This window comes from Erpetoichthys calabaricus, chromosome 6 (assembly GCF_900747795.2).
Source record: "Erpetoichthys calabaricus chromosome 6, fErpCal1.3, whole genome shotgun sequence".
Classification (NCBI taxonomy): domain Eukaryota; kingdom Metazoa; phylum Chordata; class Cladistia; order Polypteriformes; family Polypteridae; genus Erpetoichthys; species Erpetoichthys calabaricus.
The window spans coordinates 81,334,536-81,358,397 of NC_041399.2; positions in this window are offsets into that span (position 1 = coordinate 81,334,536).

Consider the following 23,862-nt stretch of genomic DNA (forward strand, 5'->3'; position numbering starts at 1 on the left):
ATAAGAAAGGAACCCCGGTCTTTCATTTTTTTTTTTTTTTTGCTTCTGATTATACGGGGATACCTGGGTGGTGCCCCAACCTTCTCATGCTGTTTCGTCTACTTTTACAATATCTATATATATAATTTATGTGTGTCTTTTCTTGATATCGCATCACTGTCAGTATTCTGAGAAGTGATGCAAGTAAGAATTTCATTGTACTATTTACATGTGACAATAAAGTTAAAGCATTTAATTCACATGACACAGCAAATTTCTTAAGAGCAGACAGCATTCTTTCTCCATTGACCAACTTAAAAAAAAATCAATATTGTAAATTTCTGCTTCTCCACCTTCTGAATTATTTTTATGATTATTCATTTGGTTCTTCTAATAGTTGTTTGATTTTACCACTAACCCTCTAGCATTGTGGTGCTACTTTTCCACATAAGCGTAAGCCACTTATTTATAACAATGCTTGTCACGTGTTGCTGTTAGCGCCCCATGCATGATGTAGAAGATGGCATAGCCATTTTATTGTATTCAACATGTAGAATAAAAAAATCAAAGCAAATGTTTGCTGAGGTAGGTTTTTTTTGACAAGAAAAGTATGATAGACTGGTTTCGAATTTTCTTTTCTTTTCTCAATTACAAATTTTTCCAGTTTTTTTGAACCTTCACATTTGTCAAAGACCAAGTTTCGATGTCCCTTTTGTAAAAAATGTTAACATTCAAAAATCTTCATTTTGATTCAGATTCAGGTATCATTAGATTCTGGGTTCCAGTAGTGGATCCATGCACAAGGACCATTTTGATCTTTTTGAGGTTTCAGTCCGATGCAAAGGTGAGAGCTGTGGGGTGGTGGTAGCAGCGGACATTGCTGCTGTTTTTGATGTCATCTTCAAATCCTTTGTCTGCCTGCTGAGTGGTGGCGGGTGGCATGTGCTGCACTGCTTCTCAGGCTGCCTTGATGAATCAAACACTTTTTTGGTCACATTTTTGAGAAACCAGGGGCACTGCAGCAGAGGGCTAGTATGGGTAATTTTGCTTTGCAAATTATAACATGTGTATGTTAGCAGCCTTTTTAATATATGGTGGGGTGCACAATGTGTTTTAAAACAGGGACAATTTCATTTTTTACTTCTCTGTCAGTAGACTAATAGTTCCCTCCCACAAACCTTTTGTATTAAAGCACATGGGAAACTGATGTTACTTATCTTTCAGCAAGCAACAGCAAAGAGCAATTTTTTCAAAGTGTAAAAACACGCAAAAAGGAAACTTTTCTATGGGAACAGTTCTACACGTTTTAAGGGGGAACAATTTGTGTTCCTCCATCAACTTACCTTTTTTGGCTTTTTTTAATCACAAATTTGGTGTTGGCCTTGATCTGTTAATGATTTTAAATATGCTTGTCTTCCGATTTAACATTTTGATTGTTTATCAATTTCTTAACTCTAGGGATAAAAAAAAAATCCTTTCCTTTAGAAATATCACTACACAAACACATGCAAAATGCTTTACATTTGAGCAGACACATGACTAATACAGGGTGATTATTTGAATTCATTTTTTTTATAATTATGACATCCTTTAAAACTAATTATACAGCAGGTCATCTACTACAGTATATGTCAGTCAGTCACTATGCTATAGAACACTTTTCACAGTCTTCATTACCAGAAATCACTTTATACATATATTTAAATTAATACATTTATATAATAAATATTTATTCAAAATGGACGATATATTTGTAACCAAATAAAAAACTGAAAACTATGAACATTTACACCTTTTTTAAGTAATCATCTTCCTAAACCTTGTTAAGCAAACAATTTCCAGTCCTCTAAATAATACTTTTTCCACTGTACTGATAACTTAAATTGAACTAAACCTGGTGTTTTGAGTATGATCTCTGTTCTGGGTGTGCTAGGAATAACTTCCTAGGGACATGTGATGCTGGACAGTTTGACCAGATGTTTAATGTGCCTCTTTGTTCAATTCCTTCAGCAATGAAAGTGAGTGTTTCACCTTAAAGTGTAAAATTCCACCTGTCTCTAGCCAAAGGCTTAGAAGAGACGAGGAAACCGATGACAAATTAGACAAGACTCAATGGAGAAACAGAGAGACTGGAAGGAAACCATCTTAATGCTTTGTAAAATATCTCACAATGATTCACTATAAAAGAAATAAACAGGCTCCTGTCCTGATCCATGGTGGTGTTTGTGATTTATTTTTTATAAAAACTGCAGTTTAGGATTTAGGTTTGATATAGGTGTGCGCTGGAGGAAAGTTTAATGACCCGCGGGGTATCAGGAGGGGAAACTTGCCGATTGCTACTTCACTTGCAAGCTCAATCAGCCCAGCCATACCTCACTGACATGTAAGGCCTGAGTGGGATAGACAGAGTGAGGAAAAAGAAGATTGAGATTGAGCTGGTATGGTGGAAAGGAGGCAAGGTGGTTAGGTGGCCCCGCAGGAAATAAGTGGAATGGTGCTCTGGAGTGGGTCACTTCTGCCGAGCATTGGAAGGAGTAGGTGCAGGTGAAGGTTTCAAGGGTCTTCTCATGGATGGGAGGGATGATGGTGAGACAACAGAGCCAGGCTTTGGTTGTCCCAGTGGACTGATGGTTGAGGTGGTTGGGGCAAAAGCCTAAAGATGGATAATTACGCTTGCTGGTGTCTCGGGTCTGCTGAGCCGACCCTGGGGGTGAGCAGAGGAGATGGGAGAGAGGGGCACCATTGGGCTCAGAGAGACAGAGAGAGACACACACAAGCCAATTTTAAGTCTGTATTTTTAACCTTGATTTAACCATACAGTCATATCAAGATTCTGCTCTTATAAAGATTCAGAAGAACTGTTATCACAAATATTTATATCTGTGCTCTTTTAGGAAACGATATCAAGAGTATATGTAAAGGACTTCAAATTTATTACAAAGTAAAACAAAATTCATTTTGTGATTTGTAAATAATGAATGAATGAATCACTTGTCAATTCTTATACTTAAAACATGACAGGAAATTCTCACAATAAATGTTGATAAAGCAAAAAGCACAACAGAATTGCAGTTTAGAGTTTTCTTTATAGTACTGATGGGAATTCTTACGCTAGAACTTTCTTGGGATCTTATAGAACTGTTATACAGTACATTGCTTTACTTGTACAGCATAAGATAAAAAAATGTCTTATAAACTATTTAACAGAAGCACAATAAATAAATAAATCAATTGGTATAAAGGCATAAAGTAACCCCATTAGCGTTTTTTGACACACTTCCACTGAATAATTTGTTGGTTATAAGTGTCAGAGAGAGAGTGTGTAGCATTGTTCATAATGACACTCAGTTTTATTTTTAATTCTCTCCTTTGCTCTGCTCTGCCCTCTCTTATAGATTGTAGTTCCTCTGTGTTACCAGACCAGTTCCACCTGTCATTGATGTGTCACAGTGTTATAGCTGTGCACCACCTCTACATCCACTCCCTGAATAGTGACCAGGTGTAGAGGCTGTTTGGTGCTGCAAAAGTCAATAACCACTTCCTTAGTTTTGCAGATGTTACATTGCAGACAGTTCATTCTGCACCAGGAAGCAACGTTTTCCACCTGACTTCTGTACTCTGTCTTAGGTATCGAAGAGGAAGAATAGCCAATTATACAGCATGTATGACCTGATGGCCCATATATTCCCAGATAATTCTGTATATTTGTCCTAATTTTTGGTGCCCCAACATATTCTTCAAAAATCCTTTTTTGTCTCATCTTTTAGGTGTGACTAACATCTGATTGCAGTAGGTTATGAGGACATTGCAAAGCATACAGTAGTTTTCTAGCTGTACATCATTACGCTATGTTAAGTGATTAACCATATTAGGTCTATTCATAACATTCAAATTTTCTGTTATTGTGAAACTCACACCTATATCGGTGCCCAAAGGAAAGCCTCCACCATGCAAAAAGTGGCCTCAAAGTGAATAACTACCATACTTGGTCACAGAGCATGTGTCCCAGCAGCCAAGAAAAAATATTTTCAAAGTCTGCTTCTGTAAAGCATATGCATTACCTCCTGAGGTAGAAAAAACTTAAACTTAAATCATTATTAGTGTTCTGTAGACAAGCATTACAGATAAAACCAACAATGACCACCAAAAAAGGAAAATGGTGCAAACTACTAACCAGAAAATTTTACATTTTATATCAAAACCAATTTGCAGTGTTACTAATATGGCTACGATATGTAAGCTGTTATGGATGGTATTCTGGTAAAGGTTTTTAATATTATTTTTGTTTTACTTGTTATTATTACCATTTAACACAGTGCCAAATTCTGAATTGTTTTAATGATCACTCACATTTTGTTTGCAGTATCGCATGGCCACAGGCAATGTTGTTGTTGGTTGTCCAGCTAGTGGCCAATACACGCCCTGACACCATCGCAGAGAACTGTGACTATATAAGATGGTAGCATCCATGCTTCATTATTATAGAAGAAATGGTCAAAATCAACGAAAGTTCTTGTTAGAGAATTCCTCTTTTTAGTTTAGTCTTGGTGGTAACAAACTCAATTTTTGCTTTGATGATTGAAATCGATTTTGATTTTGTCACTTGCACCTTCATTAAATCAATTTAACTCAAATTTCATTTTCCAGCCCATTAATTTTGCAAGTCTTTGAAACTTTGCTCTGTCAAAGAAAAAAAAAAACAACAGGCTCGATAATTTAGCTCACAGAAATAAGGATTTATTTGTAATTCTACATATATAATTGAGATACTTGAACAGAACCAAAGGTATATCTAATGAGTCTAAATCCCTGACATTATTAAGAATTATTCTTTTCAGGTGTTGAGCAGTTTCTTACCTGTTTTTGACTGTTGTCTCAAATGTCTAGGCCATTTGTCTGTTTAATCCAACAGGGATTCATTTTATTCAGAAATAATACAGAAATGTTTAACAATATTTAACAATTTTAAGATTATGCTTTTCAACACCTCCACTGTTCGCAGCACAAACTGTGCTGACAGGATGACAGATATGGATGTGCAGTCTAATGCCTAACTGGCCTGTGATGCCTCCTAAAAGGTAGGACAGAAATTTAACCAATGATTTGACAGTCTTTTCACTACTAACAAATAGTTTATCTCAAAAATATAACTCACAATTAGTTATTATTACTCTACGTAAGTCTTGTATGGTTAAATCTGACAACAAAAAACTGATCTTGTACTATTGTCCAACCATTAGATCACCAATCCATTTTTTCGGTTTGCTTTCTCCAGGGACAAGCAACTGGATATTATGTATCAGTGATACCGGATAAATGTTGCATGTTCTTTATTTCAGTCTGAGCAAAGCTTATACTATTTGTGTAAACATGGGTTAAAGGTTGTATCTTAAAAGAACAGCTCCCACAGGTTTTATGGAGAAGAGAATGAGCTGAGATTTTTTTGTCTTTAAACCTAGGTCTACATGTAGATCAGAATTAGAATCAGAATTCACCTTATCGGAGAAGTACACTAATGTGTACTAGGAATTTGAATTGCAAGAATTGGTGCAACATACAAGAACAACACAGAATACAAAAGATAAATATAAGAAGATAAAATGTAAAATTATAAAATATGATGCAGCATACAAAGGCAATGCAAAAAATAAAGAGATAATAGGATTAAAATGTCCAGGCAGTCTGGTGTGCCGGTATACATAGATGCTAAGTAGAAGCTCAGACCTGATTAGTAAGAATAACAGTACATGGGAATAACTGTTTAGATGATGTGTTGTTTTAGCTTCCAATTCACAAAGATGTTTGCTGGAGGAAAGTTTTGCAACAGGTGATGCCCTGGGTGAGTTGGATCAGCAATGATCTTTGTGGCCCTGTTTTTAATCCTGGACTCATATAGGACTTGAATGTGTGGTAAGCTGCAGCTACAGCCTATGATCCTTTCACAGCATTACAAATTGGCCTTAGCCTGAACAGAGGCAGCACCCAACCAGACAGTTATAGATGAGGTCAGAATGGACTCAATGATGGCTGTTGAGAATTGGACCAATATTGCTTGAGGGAGATTGAATTTCCACAGCTGACGCAAAAGGAGCATTCTCTGATGGGCTTTGTTAATAATGCATGGGATGTTATTGTCCCATATAAGGTTCTGTGACAGCACAGTGCCCAGAAACTTAAATGATTCTGTCATCCTCACGGCTGGGCCGTTTCCTGAATTGATGATTATTTCCTGAACTTTTTGAATGTTAAAGTTCAAATTATTATGGCTGCACCATAATGTCAGATTTTTCAGCTCTTGTCTGTATAGGGACTTCTCAGTGTTTGAAATGAGACCTATTAGTGTTATGACATCTGCAAATTTCAGATGTTTGACAAACAAATCACCAGACGTACAGTCATTTCTATAAAGTGAGAAGAGTAGTGAGGAAAGGACACATCCCTGCATTGCACCAGTACTAAGAGTATTTGGACATGCGTTTATGCCATGTCCAAACGCACACACTGTTTCCTATCTGTAAGAAAGTCTATGATCCAATGGCTGGTTGAACTGGGTGAGTTTCTTATGTAGGAGCTCTGGGATGACTGTATTGAAAACAAAGGTAAAGTCCACAAATGGCATTAACACATATTGCCCGGCTTATCAAGGTATTGGAAAATAAAGCTCAGACCTAAATTCACTGCATCATCCACAGACCGGCTGGCTCTGTATGCAACCTGAAATCGGTCCAGGAAGTCTTTTGTTGCATTGTTGAGGTAATTCAGAACAATGCATTCAAAGGTCTTCATTAACACAGAGGTTAAATGACCGTCTTATATTGTCAAAAAAAAAAGTTTCTATTTTGCGTTTTAAAATATTTACTTCAGTCTTCTATTTAACTGTGTGTATTCCCCTTTAAACTACTGCCACTGTCAATGTTAACAATACAAAGACATTTTGTCAGAAAAACGAAAAAAATCCCGTAGACAAATTTGCCTTCCAATTAATAAGGCCTCCTCTTTCGTACACTCATTCCCAATGTTTCCACCCGCTTGATGAAGTTTTAAAAAGAACTGATTTGAAGATTGCAGTGGGTCATCTGTGAATTTATTAAGCACGAGTACAGATTAGGACCCAAGTGGATACTCCTTAGAAGTAGTTGCATTTATTAAACATTTAAAGCTGGACCAGCTTTGTACAAAAACTTTTTTTAAAGATGATCAATCAAGAGTCCTGTCCGTCTTTACTGGAATGTTGCCGTCACTTGGCACTGAAGAATAATTAGTTTCACCTTTTATTGAGAGTGGTCACAATCGAACTAACCTATCTATAATGCATTTCTCCCTGAGACAGGCCCTCCTTTGTTTCTATTCTTGTCAGGCACTCAGGGGTGCTATTTCTTAGCATCTAGGAAATGCTAATTCATTACTTTGATTAAATTGCTTGTTTCAGGTCACGGTAAAGAGCAGCCTCTTATATGCCAGTTTTTTTTTTTCTTCTTTTTTCCATTATACACAAGCCTAAACTGCTTTTGCTGAATTTAATGTAAATGGTCAACTGTAGCGCAAAGTTAGAACATTTCAATCTGTACGTTTTATTTATTATTATGAGAAGAGCATGTACTAGAAGAAAAACAACAATGAACTATAAATTTGCTTATTTTTTAGAAAAAGTAAAAGTATCACCTACAAATATATCTTTGGGTTATGTATGCAGTGAAAGACAGAAGTAACAGTTTATATATAACTTACTAACCTTTAAAAAAGTCCAAAAATATCTAGACTGTAGACGTCATTAACAAATCATTAACACGTAGCTGTAAATGCAAAGCTTTATATAAATAACCATGAGTGTAAAAAAAAGGGCGTGAGTAAATATATATATAATCATGTTTACCAAAAACAGTGTTACTTGAATCACATTATTCACTTTTGTGCTAAAACACACAGCAAATTTGATTTAAATTTGATAATAGTCAAGAATAAAGATTTTAACTATTCCTGGCATTTCCAAGTTGAATGTGTTTCATCATACACAATGATTTTGTGATGCCGGAGTATAGCTAAGAAAATGCTATATAAATGTCAAGGTGTGTCCGGTCAGGTCACAGGGACTACTACGGTTGTGATTTGAGCAGAATACAGTGCAAATAATGTGCGATGATGACCATAAAACTTATTTTATTTTAAGAGGAGAGACAAACCAATCTGAAAAGTAGGTGGGTGTCACATACTGGAAGGCTACAATTGGGCAAAACAACAAAATTAGAACTAGAAAAAAAAACCCAAACAGAAGAGGGAAAGCATGGGTCTTAACACTACATTTTCTTGGAAGCTCCGTTCATCTTCCTGTAGTGCTGGAGAGAGTGACAGAAAGAGAGAAACAAACGTTTGTTGTGGAGAGTACTTACATCTGCTATCATAAGTAGGAATATCATAATGTTACACATTGTGACAAACACGGGTGTGGCCAAACAAAAACATCACAAAGCAGTGGTGACCACCTTCCAAAAACCACTTAAAATGGAGTCACAGTTACCTTGCTCTTATAATGATAAAATTACTTAAAATATTAGACAAATGCACTGTTATATATTTACATAAGAAGTTTGACAAACCAGAGGAGACCACTTAGTCCATCAAGCTTATTTGTTTAGCTAATGTTGACCATGTAGTGCTTTGTTGCTGTATGGTAATTTTTTGTAAGGTTGTACCAGCATGTGCACACTGCCTGTAATGTGGAGACTGAGAGTTAGATGGTGGTATTGAAGCTCATGTTCTATGGATGTTTTCTTAATAGACTATTGTCATTTCCTCTGTATAAATTATTACACATCGATTTAGAGATGGTAGCTAAGTTGTCCTTATATCTCATTCAGATACTTTTTAAACGTTTTCAATGTTTCCCCTTCAAGTCCATGACTTGGTAGTATGTGGAAGATCTCAAATTTTAACATATAAAGCCTTAAATAGCCAAGGTCCAGCTTACTTGTCTGAATTTATCAAGACTTACAAACTACAACGTACATTAAGATATCAAGATGCCACTCTGCTTAGGATTCCAAGGATTAATAAAATAACAGTGGGAGGTCGAGCTTTTAGTTACAGGGCCCCTAAATTGTGGAATGGTCTGCCTGCTACTATAAGAGATGCCCCTTCAGTTTTAGCTTTCAAATCCCAGCTGAATACTCACTACTTCAGTTTAGCATATCCTGACTAGAGCTGCTGATTAACTGTACAGACTGCATCTCTGTTATTGGTCATTAGCACTAAAACATAAGTAATATGACTGTTATAATTTGTTACTAACCCTCATCTATTCTGTTCCTCTTGTTGGTACTGAAATGTGCCACTGGTGCCACTGCCCTACTGCCAAGTTGTTCTGCCTGCCTAAGGTAAAGTCATCCCTGACTGAAGATTGAAGAAATCATCGGGTAGAAGGGTCCTTTAGTCGGATTGGCTGGCCCAGTGCTGACTCAGCTGTGGAATGGCCAATAGGGGGAGGCAGCTTGATGGCTGAGGTCTCCAGGAGTCTGAACAAATCCAAAGTTTTATTATGTAATATTACCCACCGTTGAATTCTGCTCTATACTTGTAGTATTTCTATTGCATTAATATATTGTATCGTGAATAACTTGTGTTTTGTTCTGTGTATTGTAATGTATTTACCCCTTTTTTGACACCCACTGCACAACCAGCCTACCTGGAAAGGGGTCTCTATCTGAACTGCCTTTCCCAAGGTTTCTTCCATTTTTTCCCTACAAGGGTTTTTCTGTGAGCTTTTCCTTGTCTTCTTAGAGAGTCAAGGCTGGGGTGCTGTCAAAAGGCAGGGCCTGTTAAAGCCCATTGTGGCACTTCTTGTGTGATTTTGGACTATGAAAAAATAAATTGTTTTTTATTGTAAATTGTATTGTACTGTATTTGTGAAGGAACACTTCTTGGCTTCAGTCATAAACACACTTGAATAGGTGATTCACTATTTAATCGAAACAACTCTGCTGGAAGACCTGTGGATCTTCACCAGAAAGAGAGATTAGATGATCCTGGATCTCAGAATGAATTCTGGCTTGCTATAGTGGGATTTCACACCAGTGGATTTGCCTATTCCAGAACAGCAGCTTTCAGTCGACTCACACAATCCCAGATAGATTGATCCAAATTAACTCATGTTCACTACAAGTTTTACAAGCCCTTATGATTTAAGCACTGAACAGCTGATCAACCATGGACCACAAGCCTGAGAAACAGAGGGAACAACTTTCATGTTAGTGCAGGAAGAGGTACTGGTGGCAGAACATGAAGATTATTGGCATATTCTACAAAATATAAGCAAAGCAGCAAAAGCTACCAAGGAAAGGGAGATGATGTGGAGGCATACCACTAAAAAGGTGAATGCGTAAAACAGCTAATTAGTGAAATCAATGTAAACTTTCTGTGGTAAATTGTGGAATTGTGCAAAATGTACAAGTAACAATATTACTCTACTTGAAATGTTATATGCCCTCAAGCAAGCATTGTTATTGCAATACCAATGAAAGCAAAAAAAGTCTAACAGCCATGACATTAAGTGTTTAGAATACAAAGTGTTGCTCTAAATCATGACGGTAAGAGACGTTGACTGTTTTTCTACCTGCACTGAGCCGTTTTCTCCAGTAATTACAAGCCAAAATAAAACAAATGTTAAATTATTTTCATGTACAAATCTGCAACAGTAGACTCACAGTGCCCACTCTTTGAATGGTAACTTACCCTGTTTAAATCTGAGATGCTGCATATTTGGCCTCAAAATTCGATATACAATACATACTAGCACTTCATTCATAAAAGCATTCAAATGAACTACAATATAATGCAAAAATAATATTGTTGCCTTATTCCATTACAGAAACCCAAATCGAAACTGCATTAATAAGCATATTAAGTAAAAGGAGAGTCTTCAGAGGCTTTTCTTTAAAAAGCAAGGAACTCCACAGAAGGGCTGAAGATGGGTAGCTTGTTCCAACCGCAAGTCTATTGTCAGTTATTACTGCTCAAAATTGTCATTGCCCTACCTGTGGTTCTGTGGAATTCCTCTTTGATGGTGTTTTTTTCTTTTAATTCTGCCCCAGGGAGACAGCATGTACATGTGCATGTGTGAGTGTGAGCAGACACTGTTCAAAGTAAGAAGCACATTTGCTATCACTTTGCCATTATGTGTGTCAGCTCCAAAGTTGTGAAAAAACTGCCCTTAAGAAAAAAGACAGAATTCCCATGATTTGCATTGATGTCAGCAAAACGCCATGATGTGTGACACTGAACATGTCATGCTTTAGAAGGTTGCTCAGAATGCCAGAATGTCTCGTTGAGGTCAGATTGCTTTTTTCTAGGCAGAATTTGGTGAAGGTTTGTGTTCATTGTTTGTTCATGAAAGCTCATGCCATTTTCAACATTTCTTCTGCTTTTTCTGCTTCTTAAATAGTACAGATGGTATCGGCATTTAAGACTTTTGAACATATAATTGGGTGCTCTACTCCTTAACTGTTATGACCCTAAAGTGTTAATCCTTCAGGTTAACCCTGCTATTTGCAGGTTAGTTTCAGAGCATTGGTTGCTCCACTAACTGAGCTGCATTTCATCAAATCTTTCTTATGGAAACAGGCACATCTTATTCCAAAAAGCAGGATTAGCAAATTGTCTATATCTTTGGCCTCGTGGATCGTGTAATTCTGGCCTAATCATGTCTTCCAGAGCAGCAGGTTTAGCTTAATCCAGGTTTTCTGGAATGAAATTAGCCCAATTTCCTGGATTCTGGATTTACTTCAAACAGATTTCACACTAACCCTGCTTTCTAGAACAGACCCCCAGACAAGGTTCCTACTCAGCCTTCTCTGCTCAGAACTAAAGAGGTTTAATTCCCTGAGCCTGCCACAGTAGATCACGCCTTTTAGTCGCCTCCACTTATCTTGAAATGTGTCTTATTTGTAGTTTTGTGACCAGACCTACACACATTATGTTATACAATCTAAGTATAATTTCCCTTGAATCTTATTCAACAGTTTCCACGATGTATACTAAGATTCAAAAGCTTAGAATAATCTATAAATGTTCATATTTTTGACAGAAACTGAATCTTTTTTTTATCATGATACCATTAATTTGATTTAAAAATACAGCAATTACTAATATTGGAAATACCTATTACTGGTTGATATAACTGATTTGTAAATGATGATTCTCATATGACTGCAAAGCCCCGTTTTCAGTGATCTTTACTCCAATGGCACACTGGTAAACTCCCTTAGCTCATCCATAATTAATCATGTTTAAATGGCAGTTGGTTATTGAAGAAACCTTTTCAATTGTGTTAACCTATTCTAACACAATTACTAAAGTGATTAATTCGCCTTTCATAAGGTCACAAGGTACTGCCATTCCTAATGTTAAATTTTGGGTTTAAAAATGTCAAAAACAAAACAGGTTTGTCAAAAGACACATCAGTCTATTATTGTTTTGTGAAACAAAGGATATTTTATGTGATAGATCAAAAATAATAATAATACATTTTATTTCAAGGTGCCTTTCTAAACACCTATGTGTCTAACATATACATAATAAAATCATAAAACCAACAAAAACATGCATGTACACATACACATGTATGTATATCTATATCTATAAGGTGGCACGGTGGTACAGTGGAAGCGCTGCTGTCTCGCAGTTAGGAGACCGATTTCGCTTCCCGGGTCTTCCCTGTGTGAAGTTTGCATGTTCTCCCAGTATCTGCGTGGGATTCCTCCCACAGTCCAAGGACATGCAGGTTAGGTGAGTTGGCGATCCTAAATTGTCCCGAGTGTGTGTGCGTGCTTAATGTGTGTGTGTGTGTCCTGCGGTGGGTTGGCGCCCTGCCCAGGATTGGTTCCTGCTTTGCACCCTGTTTTGGCTGGGATTGGCTCCAGCAGACCCCTGTGACCCTGTGTTCAGATTCAGTGGATTGGAAAATGGATGGATGGATCTATATCTATGGAATTATATGAATATGAATAAAAAACAATATCAAAAACATGTACATTTCTGAGTGATTCCAGATTTCTGAGAGCTAGCATAACATAACATTGTATTTGCATTTCATTTTATTACATTTATTTTTTTGCACGTTGAAGGCAGTGTTTCTCATCTTTTTATTTGTAATTAATGTAAAGTAATGGTCCAAAAACAGACCCCTAAGGCACTCCACTGGTGATTTCACCCCATGAAGACCATTCACCCATTACCTCTATTCTTTCTCTTCTGCTGATTAACCAACTTGAAATCAGGTTTTGTAAGTTACCTTTGACATCAATAGCTTCTAATTTCAAACTTAATCTAAGGCATGGGATTGCATCAAAAGCTTTTTGAAAGTCTGAGTTAATTATATCATATGCTTTGGTTTTGTTTGCTACTCCAGTAGTATGCTCAAAAAATATCTAAGAGATCTTTCTCTCATAAACTCATTTTTTAGTATGCTGTTTCCATACAGGTCCACTTCTAATTGTTTTCTTGTAATAGTTTCCTTAATTTTGCATTGTATAGAAATACTGTAAGTGTAATTGATCTGTAATTACTAAGAACCATTGTGGAGACTAGTGTCACATTTGCAGCTCTACAGGTTTCAAGTACTTCTTTCACCTAAAGTGAAAAAAATGAGTTAACACTATTTGACAGCAAAGATCCCAAATGTCAACATCCAGTAGGTAGGGATAGAAACCTATGAGGTCCTGACAATAACAAAAAGTGGGCTATAGCAGAAGTGATGTGATGCCAAGACACTGGATGAAATACTACCAGGGGTGAATAGTACCTGCATAGGTAGGACCATGGAGGCACATTTAAATGTCCCCTTCTATGTGTGATGATGGACAGTTTTTAATGAGGTTACCTGGCTCTTTAACTATGAGACTGGGCTTAGGACTGCAGGGATACATGTGGTTAAGTAGGGGAGGACAGTCCAAGGAATTCATGACCCAGGAAGTAATAAGGGGAAATGTGTAATGACTTTGGAGGAAAAAGATCTGTTGAAAATGAAGAAAAGGTTGTTTAACTCAGCAATGAAGAATCTAAAGTGCTAGGTAAAAGAGGATTTTAAAACAACCAATGAGTCAAAGTGTCAAGAATACTAACAGCCAAAAAACAAAAAGCTATATAAAAATTTGTAGGGTAAAAGGGGAGAAAAAAAAACAGGCCCTAACACTGGCCACATTTCCCTTCTCCAGGTATAAATAATTGTGCTTTTTTTGTGGAGAGTTTTGTTTAATCTTATATACAGACGGTACGATGAGGTGACACTGTTTACCGGTCACAGGCCTAGCAAATGAGTTGCCGTCATAAACAACATGGCTGGACTATGAGAAAAATGCATTGTCACAGATAACATTACACCCTACTCACTAAACCAGAACAATGCACATGCAAAAATACAGCAAGTACATATTAAATCTTCCAGGCCTTAAATCTTCCTACCTAACATTGTATTTATTTGATAACAAGAGGAATTTGTATTAAAGAAAGCCAACAGAAAATAGAAACTCCATGTCACAAACAAGGGGTAAGATGTCATGCATCATCGCTCCTGTAAGAGCACTCATTATGTATTGTTATTAATTAATCATTTTCAGAATGACCTCTTTTAAATCAAATCAATCTGTAGTGTAAGGATATGGAAATAATATGTCAACAAATAGTCTTTGGGGAATATGGACGTTCTCCGTGTCCACTGGGGTTCTTTCTCATGCATCCCAAGGATAGGCATGTTTGGCCACTGGTGTACTCTAAATTGGCCCTGCAGCAGTGTAGGTATGTTGGTGGCCCCTCCAGAGGATCACCCACATACCTCAACCACTTCCAGGATTGCCTTTTGCTTTTCAGCCAGTAATACTGGGATAGTCTCTGGCCTCTCATGGCCCTTCCTTGAAATCAAACAACTGAGAGCCCTGCTACTAACAATTGTTTTTCCTATTCCTTGATAAGCTTTAAATCTCTGCCACTTTTCCCCAAAACATGGTTGCCACTGCTAAGGTGGAGCTGTCTTTTTCAAAATTTGTCTGCTGCAACAAAGAAGCTGAACTACATTTTACACTGAAGACTGAAATAATACTTGCTACTTTTGGTGAAAGTAAGCTCAAAGATCACTGTGATGAAAATAGCTCAGAATTCTTTTTTTAGCTGCTGATATTTGCAAGCAGCTGCCTGAATTTAGACTGTGAATGACAGTTTTATTTATAAAACTTGTAAATCGCTGTACAGCAGCAGAAAAAATACCAGGTGACTCAGAAAACAAAACTGTTCTGTTCACCCAATTGTAGGTTTGTACCCTTTTTACACATTACTTGTTAAATAAATCACTTAAAATACAGAAGGCACTCAACACCTGAAGGGATGTCAAAATGTTATTTTAAATACATGAATTCTTGCCCTGCACACTAAGCACCAGACACAATTATGCGGAACTTAGAAAGGCCTAACTTTGCATAAATGTTAAATAATTGTCAAACAAGTGACAATGGCCATTCATTGTATGCCATCTTGTTATCTCTAACCTTTATTGCTTTCTGATCATATTCATTAAAGGCAGCAACGTGATGCTATGCCCTGTAGAAAAGCCGGGAAGAAAGAATTAATAATGCAGATTTTAGTTTATCCTCCTAACACATTCATGCATAAAACAACATTTACATCGACACAAGATTATCCAGATTTAATTGTGTTCATATTTTAGAACCTGTTGACATTATTAACAAAGCCAAAGCAGAATCCTGCTGCTGCTCTCCCTTTATTATAATATCCAGGTTATCCTGAGCAATGTTTGAGGCAACCTGATTTAAGCTTTATAATAAAGATGTTATAATAAAATAATGACTTTATGTATCTGCTTTTTAATTCCGTTCATATTTTTTGAGAAGTATCATGACTGACTAAGTCATTTTGGAATTTTCCAATTAAATGTATTGTACCTGACAACTTCAAAGTGACCACTTTAAAGTGCAAGCTGCATGAAATTAGCTATGTTAATTTCAAAGGACTTAGGCAGTCATTATTGAAAAGGTCAGGGAAAGCAGAATAGCAATGACAAGAGGCCTGGTCATTATTAGCTAAAAATGCATGGTACATTTTTTGACAGACTACTGAGATAGTCTCCGCATTAATATGCATTTACATGAAACCTTTTAAAGTAAGGGAAAATTTTATTTTGGAGATATAATAATATAAAGAAAAATAAGTAGATAAAATAGATGAGAGGGAATTGTTTTGATAGCCCATACTTAAGATGTAAAGAAGTGTAGAAAATGTGTAGGGCGTGAGAAAAATCAATTAATTAATGTTAAGGAGTTAATTAATTATCAGTCGTACCTTTGGAAATGCCCGAAATAAGTTTAAAAGAAATTAGTAAAACACCTAACATGGGTTAGTGAATATAGGTTCTTAACTTCTGCCTAACCAGTCAGAAAGCCATAAAGATAAAGAGATGTGTACAACTTATGAATGAAGTTCATAAATCGGCAAAAGTCTACATTAGGGTGGAGTGGAGGCTCTTAGGCTAAGAATGTGCGTCGGTATCTGGATGGTTGCTGGTTCAAAATCCAGTTACTGCCAGAAGGGATCTTACTTCATTGAGCCCTTAAGTAAAGCCCTTAACCTGAAAATTGCTCCAGGGACAGTTTACAATTTGCTGACCCTACACTATGACCCCCAAAGGTTATGTGAAAAATAAATAAATACACACATAAATACTTTTCTCTTTCTCTGTTGTGATAAAGATGTGGTGATAGACTGTTTTAAAAAAATATCAAATAAACCAAAAATGCTTGTTGCAATAAAGCACATAATAGAAATTATTTAAAACATAAGGATAAGGGTGTTGTACCATGTTAGCCATTATGAATGTAGAGAAAAGCCAAGCAAAATGACACCTTTTATTGGCTAACTAAAAAGATTACAATATGCAAGCTTTCGAGGCAACTCAGGCCCCTTCTTCAGGCAAGATGTAAGAAGGGGCCTGAGTTGCCTCGAAAGCTTGCATATTGTGATCTTTTTAGTTAGCCAATAAAAGGTGTCATTTTGCTTGGACTTTTCTCTACTAACATAAGGATAATAAATTATATATGCCGTATATGTGAAAGACAAAAGAAAAATAGTTGGGGCCCTGGCTCAGCTATGCCATTTAAATGTAGGCATTGAGATAAATAAAGCAAACAAATCTCATTCAGTGCTTCTGCACACACAAAAAGAATCAGGCCCAAATACGGCCAACAATGCAAACTATAATTCAATAAACATTAAGGTTCTGTAAGTGGGAGCTACCTCTCATTTGCTGGATGGTTTCAGAATGAGCCGTCATCTTCCAAGGACTTCACATTTCTACTGCGTTTTGGCTAAAAAGGGCAAAGCCAACTTGGAGCTGAAGGTGGGTGATAGGCATCTTTCTGCAGCTACCTCTAAGAGCTGTGGGTGAGAAAAAGGGCAATTTTAGTGACAGTGGGTCCTCTCAAGGCAGTGTGGTGCTGCTTAACTTATTAGAGCCAGCAAGGTTATCCTCTGGAGCACATTCGTGACAATAGATAAGACATATACTGTATGTTTCTAGATACACAGTATATAGAAGAAGAAAAATAGCAAAAAAACTCAAAGCATACAATTTCGATACCTTGATTGCAGCTTTATAATAAAGATGTTATAATAAAATAATGACTTTATGTATCTGCTTTTTAATTCCGTTCATATTTTTTGATTGGTTTTAATCCCTGCAGAAAAAGGCATATAACATGAATTCTCTCTCTTCGCTTAGATCTTTTTCTCTCCTATAGGAAAAGGCACGCAATTTATGAATTCTGATCTTTAAATTCATGAATAAATTCTTTAGCAAGTCACAAAGCTGCTTGTGTTTAATATTGTGGCATGCATTTCTTCACAGCTACTCTGTTACCATACACACAGTTTTCAGGTGTGTGTGTGTGTGAGATGCTGCTCTGAACTTTCCAATTGGATTTATGAAGAAACGTATAGCAGCTGAAGTCTTATGCTTCTCAAAGGTTATTTCTTTTCAGTTGCAGCAACAATACCATAATACATTATCTGGCTTTATCCTAGCTATTACCTTACAATTAATAGTTTTTGGAATTAAAATAGGTGTACCTATGGTTTAGTATAGGAGATGCTTTGTTTCTTCTTGGTCAGTTTTCTCCAGCAGTGAAAGGAAGTTAAACATGCTTTTCTTTCTCTGTACAGGACCTCTGCTCCTACTTTGCCCTAGTTGCACATTTTGGTTGTAGGTGGCACTGCAGTTTTCTCTTTCAAGGTTTTTACATAGTGTTCTCTTTTTGGCTAGCATTAAGTTTACAGTTGTTGGAGATACAGTTAACCTCATCTTTAGCAAGACGAATGCGTGACTTTTAAGTTTGGTATTGGTCTCACTCGTGCACTTGCTATTCCATAGCAAAGTTTGGATTTGTGGCCCCCCTCATTCAACTCCAGCACTAACAAGTCTTCCATCCTTCCAGTCCAGCACCAGGTTCTGATCCAGCCTTTGTTATTGGCACACCCTATAAGCAGTGGGGTCCCTGCTCTACAGGGCAGAAGTTGTATCTAGGCCAAACCATGAACTTTACAGGCAGAGCACAGATCTGGGTTGTGCAATGGATTTAAAGAAAGATGTAAACATTTGGGGCGGCACGGTGGCGCAGTGGGTAGCGCTGCTGCCTCGCAGTTGGGAGACCTGGGGACCCGGGTTCGCTTCCCGGGTCCTCCCTGCGTGGAGTTTGCATGTTCTCCCCGTGTCTGCGTGGGTTTCCTCCGGGCGCTCCGGTTTCCTCCCACAGTCCAAAGACATGCAGGTTAGGTGGATTGGTGATCCTACATTGGCCCTAGTGTGTGCTTGGTGTGTGGGTGTGTTTGTGTGTGTCCTGCGGTGGGTTGGCACCCTGCCCAGGATTGGTTCCTGCCTTGTGCCCTGTGTTGGCTGGGATTGGCTCCAGCAGACCCCCGTGACCCTGTGTTCGGATTCAGCGGGTTGGAAAATGGATGGATGGATGTAAACATTTGCTATGGGTTTCTTAGGAGCAGATAAGCCCTATTGGCTAATTGTGCAAAGATTTGTCCATCAAGGCTGCCAATCATTGAATTATAGGCTGTGTGTTCGAGGTGAATGTTTTGACCACGAGACCAAAAGCATAGCAAAATGGATAATGCCAGGCTATCCTACTGATGTTAACACATTCATTCATGGTCGCTACTTGAAGTGCAATTATACACTATAGATGTCTAAAGAGATTAACATCAGGATTTTCTGTTTATTTAACTTCAATGAACCAAGGACTACATTTCACAAAGCATCTTTACTCCAGAATAACAAATCAGAGCAGTGATTTTCCTTAATTATTCCAATGGATTTAAGTTAGATTTCAGATTTTCTCCACATTGATAGGGCATTTTCTCCAGGTACTGTGCCTTCCTCCCACATTCCAAAGATATGCATACCGGGTTTATTAGAGATTCCATATTTGCCATGTATTTTTGTGTCCTGCAATTGGCAAGTGTTCCCAAAAAAGCTGGTAATTTGTGTTAATTTCTGCCAAGATAAGCTCAAATTCTCAAGGTTCTTGAATTGCTTGAGAAAAAAAAATTGGAATAGAAAATTATTGCTTTCAAGTACAGTTTACCTAGAATTTGTAATCTCTATTTCATACATGGTTTATGGTATGCTTATTTTCAAGCTTTATTTGGAAAATATAGAATTCTTATTTTATTTACACAAATTGAAAACATTTAAATACATAATTTATCAGTGCTGGTAATCAAATGTCATTGTGTTTCCGTTCCTGGAAAAACATCATCATTCCTTTTTAATTCACACAGATGTGCAAAAAATTTCCAAGCATGCACATAAAATATCTGTGTTATGCTTCAGGCCTACAAATGTAATAAGGCCTTAAACTTTCAAAAGAGGCCTAGGCCTAAAATTCCACACAGGCCTGAAGCCTACACTTTAAAGGAAATGGTAACTGTTAAAACCCCTGGCATAAATAACAAAACTTGTCATTCTTTTAAACATTTACTATTTGTTAAATAAAGAATGATTCAAAAGCAAAACATCACAGAAAAAGGTTGAAAAATCATAAAATAAAACATTATATAAGATTTTCTTAAAACTATAACTGTCATTAAAATGAGTCAGGACAAGAGCTATGAAGGGTGTTGTATTGTCTGCAAAAAAGGCAGACAATTAAAAAAAAATTAGAGTGAGGAACAGGAGCAGACAATTTAAAAAAAAAAAATTAGAGTGAGGAACAGGAGTAACAATGGAGTCAAGGGCAAACCAAGGGTCAAGACCAGAAAAGAAAATGAGAGAAATATAAGAGCCAAACCAAAAAGACGCAGAATCAATAGCTTCTAAGTTTTATCCAGTCTCAGAAACAAAAATGGTAATCAAAATGACCTTTTAACCCTTCACCAATTACCCAAATGTCATGACCCTATAAGCCACACCCCTAGCAACCAGGACCCGCATCAAGATGACCATTACCACAAAATGGCCACCTCATAGTCATCACAAGATGGTATTGATTAAATAAAAGTCAATTTTTAAAGAAAGGCTCTAACCCAGAAATTAAATTTCTTAAGTGTACGAACCCCAAAAATCACACCTAGATGATTTTTATAACCTTAGAAAAGCCTGGAAAAAATGTAAAAGAAACTCTTCTCCTAACAGGTGTATGGCCTTCTAAAGTTCCTCAAGCCAAGTCAGGCCTCTTTTGCCTTCCTAGAATAGACTTATCCCCCACTATAACAGCCTTGTTCAGCCTGTTACTGGTACCTTAGCAGCCCGATATACATTAATTGCTACCCCTCAACTGCTGACTCATAACTCAGAGAAAGACCACCCTCTGGCTTGTTTTATTTTTATATGTAATGTTTGTAGTGTGTAAATATATGTGTGTGACACCCTGGAGCCTGTGGGGGTCTTAATCAGGTAATGCTATAGGTCACTGTTTCAATTATGTAGATAATGCAGAAGAGTTAATACTTATCATTCATTATTAATCAGCTTTTCCTAATAACCAAATTAAACTAACAGTTACCAAAGTTAATTAAATACCCATTTATAGACTGAGCAATGTTCGGAAATAAAGCTTCATCTCAGTGCAAACATCACAGCAGAGAGATCTTATATCACAACTGGCGAACACTCACAACGATACCTCCATGACACACTGAAGGAATACAGTATAAAGGAAACTAGCAGCATCTTTTAATGTGCAGAGTCTGAGCCAGTGGCCAAGCAATGTCTTAAGTAGATACACTGACTCTGCATCTTTTTACTGAAGATTAATGGCTAAATGTATATGTTGATCCATATTTTTCTACTTTTTTACAATATGCAATGTAAAGATTTCCAAGCATCGCTTGTCTTTTTTTGTGTCATTGATTTAAATATATTTCATTCTGTATGGTATACTTCAAACCAAATATAAATATAGAATATGGTTTTGATTAATTTTTAACAGCATATGTGTGCTTTGTCATGTCTGCAACAGTCTGTCTGATGCGTGCAGAATTTATTTTGTAACATTACCTACCATACTAAGTCCATTAAACCTGCTCACGAGGTGATCTTAGTTACTATGCAACTTTGTTCTCCTTCTCTGCCTCCAAAAACCACACTGAAACTTAGACACACTTAGTCTTCACCTTGATCAGCTGCTAGTCTGCAGCTCTGAGGCACACTACGCTGGCACTAATCCTAAAAGTTAGTCATGTAACTGTCAATACGTACTAAGACCGGACCAGCACGGGATCATCCGTATCTTAGAGCACACTGCAACTGACCCACCAAGTCCTAAAACTATATAAAATAAATAAAAAAATAAACAAAACTAAAATATTATAACAAAATATAATACATCCCACAAACTGTCTCTCACCAAGACAATCAATGTGAGCCCTCCCATTAGCCTGCAGCATTTAGCTAGAGCGCCACATTTAAACTTAGCCAACAGGCATATGAGAAGCTTTGCAGACTGGAAGCCGTTTAATTTGCATAGACTGTCTGGACAAAAAGACTCACTTGTATCTGGTTTCATCACTGTCAGGGCCATACGCATGCACAGCTACAAGCACTGCCTTGCCTGGCTTTAAATAAAATCCGTTTTGTTGACAAAGTGGACTTAAAGGTGGTATGTGGCTCTCAGCATCACAGAGACATTGCATAAACTATTAATAAATACCATTGACAAAAATAAAACAAAATAAAAATAATAATACAAAAACAACAAAAGCAACCAAGAAATCTAATACATGTTAATCCATTAGAATAACAATATCTAAAATAACACTAGATGCTGCCTTGAAAAGATGTCTAAAAAGAGAACAAAACCAGAATCAAAATCCAGAAGCAATAACTAAGAAACCAAGGGAAGGAAAAAAAATCAAAACTATAAGATCAAAACAAAAAGGCCACATTTTCAACAAAACTTACAAAAAATTTGAAACAAATCAAAAGGTGAGCTAAATAACATGAGAAGGAAAGATAATGTCTCAGCATCAGCTTTTAAATAGGCCACACAACAAACAGTGGCTGAAGGCCCCTCCCCCTTGGGCTCAACATACAGAAAAGACAAATTGTAACAAGTAAAAATGACAAAAGACAAAAGAAAAAGTACCAAGTGAAGAATAAATAAGTACATGCTAAATAAAAAATTGCTCAATACAATAAGAAAAAAAACAAAAATATTTTCTGTAATAAAAGTCACAAAATAACTTCCTAAGAAACAACAGAATAAACAAAAAAAGGAAAAGAAACGAAAGCAAACCATAACAATGTCTTCATTTAAATTTACCATTTTTGGAATCCAATATTTAAAAAATGTGAAACTGTCATCCTTTCTGACTGTCCTAAAATAAAAATTCTGTTGTTTTTTCCGAACAATATCAGATCCATCTTAGCAATGGCAAGAATTTACATAATATTACTATAGGTAAATACAATGATAAACACAACAACACACAACTAAAAAAAAAGGGAGAAAACCTTTTGAATATTACTTCTGCCATAGACTGAGGGTTGGAGAATTGACAATACTCCAAGAAGGATAATACCTATAGGTCTATTAGGACAAATTATTGCAAAAAGAGACTTTAAAGATCATTCTGTTTCTATTTATTAATTTTTAATGCTAATTTTGACATATGGGTCTTGGCTTGACCACGGTCTTTGATTTGTCAAATTGTCCATGTAAGAAGGACAAGTTGGGTTAAGAGTTTGCACACTGTGATTGAGCCATAGTTGTTTCTTCCTTTGAACCACAATCTGCTATCCTTTAGCAATTAGACCTTTTAAAAAAATGGATGGAGGGATGTTTATATGTGGATAGGAGACATCTTAAAGACTCCACTGACTCAAACACTTCTACCACAGACTGAGAGAGGGCACTGTTACTAACTGTGTGTCCCTTTTTTCACACAGTCCCAAGGCTTGTAACAGAGAGGATGAGTGGCCCAGTTACTTCCTCCCAGTAACTCTGCTCCATGATGAAATTTCTTCTCTTCACCTTTTTGTTTATTTTCCTCCTGACTTTGCCGCATTTGTGAAAGATGTTAATGTGTTATATTGTCAGAAAAGTGATTTTTTCAGTAACATATAGAATGAACATTCTCTTAATAAAAACTAATGAATCATATTAGGTTAGTCTTTACAACTATATCTTACATAATTTGATCTTTATTAAAGTATTTGTTTTGCTGCTTCTGTTTGAGATGTGGCTGTTATGATTCACTTCCTCAAGCAGGAAATGATGGACTGCAGGTCATTTCTCTATGAAGCTCCTAAAGGGACATGAGACAAAAAAGAGTGTGCACAAGACTTCCTGATAGGTTACACAATAAAATGGTCAAAGCTGTGGA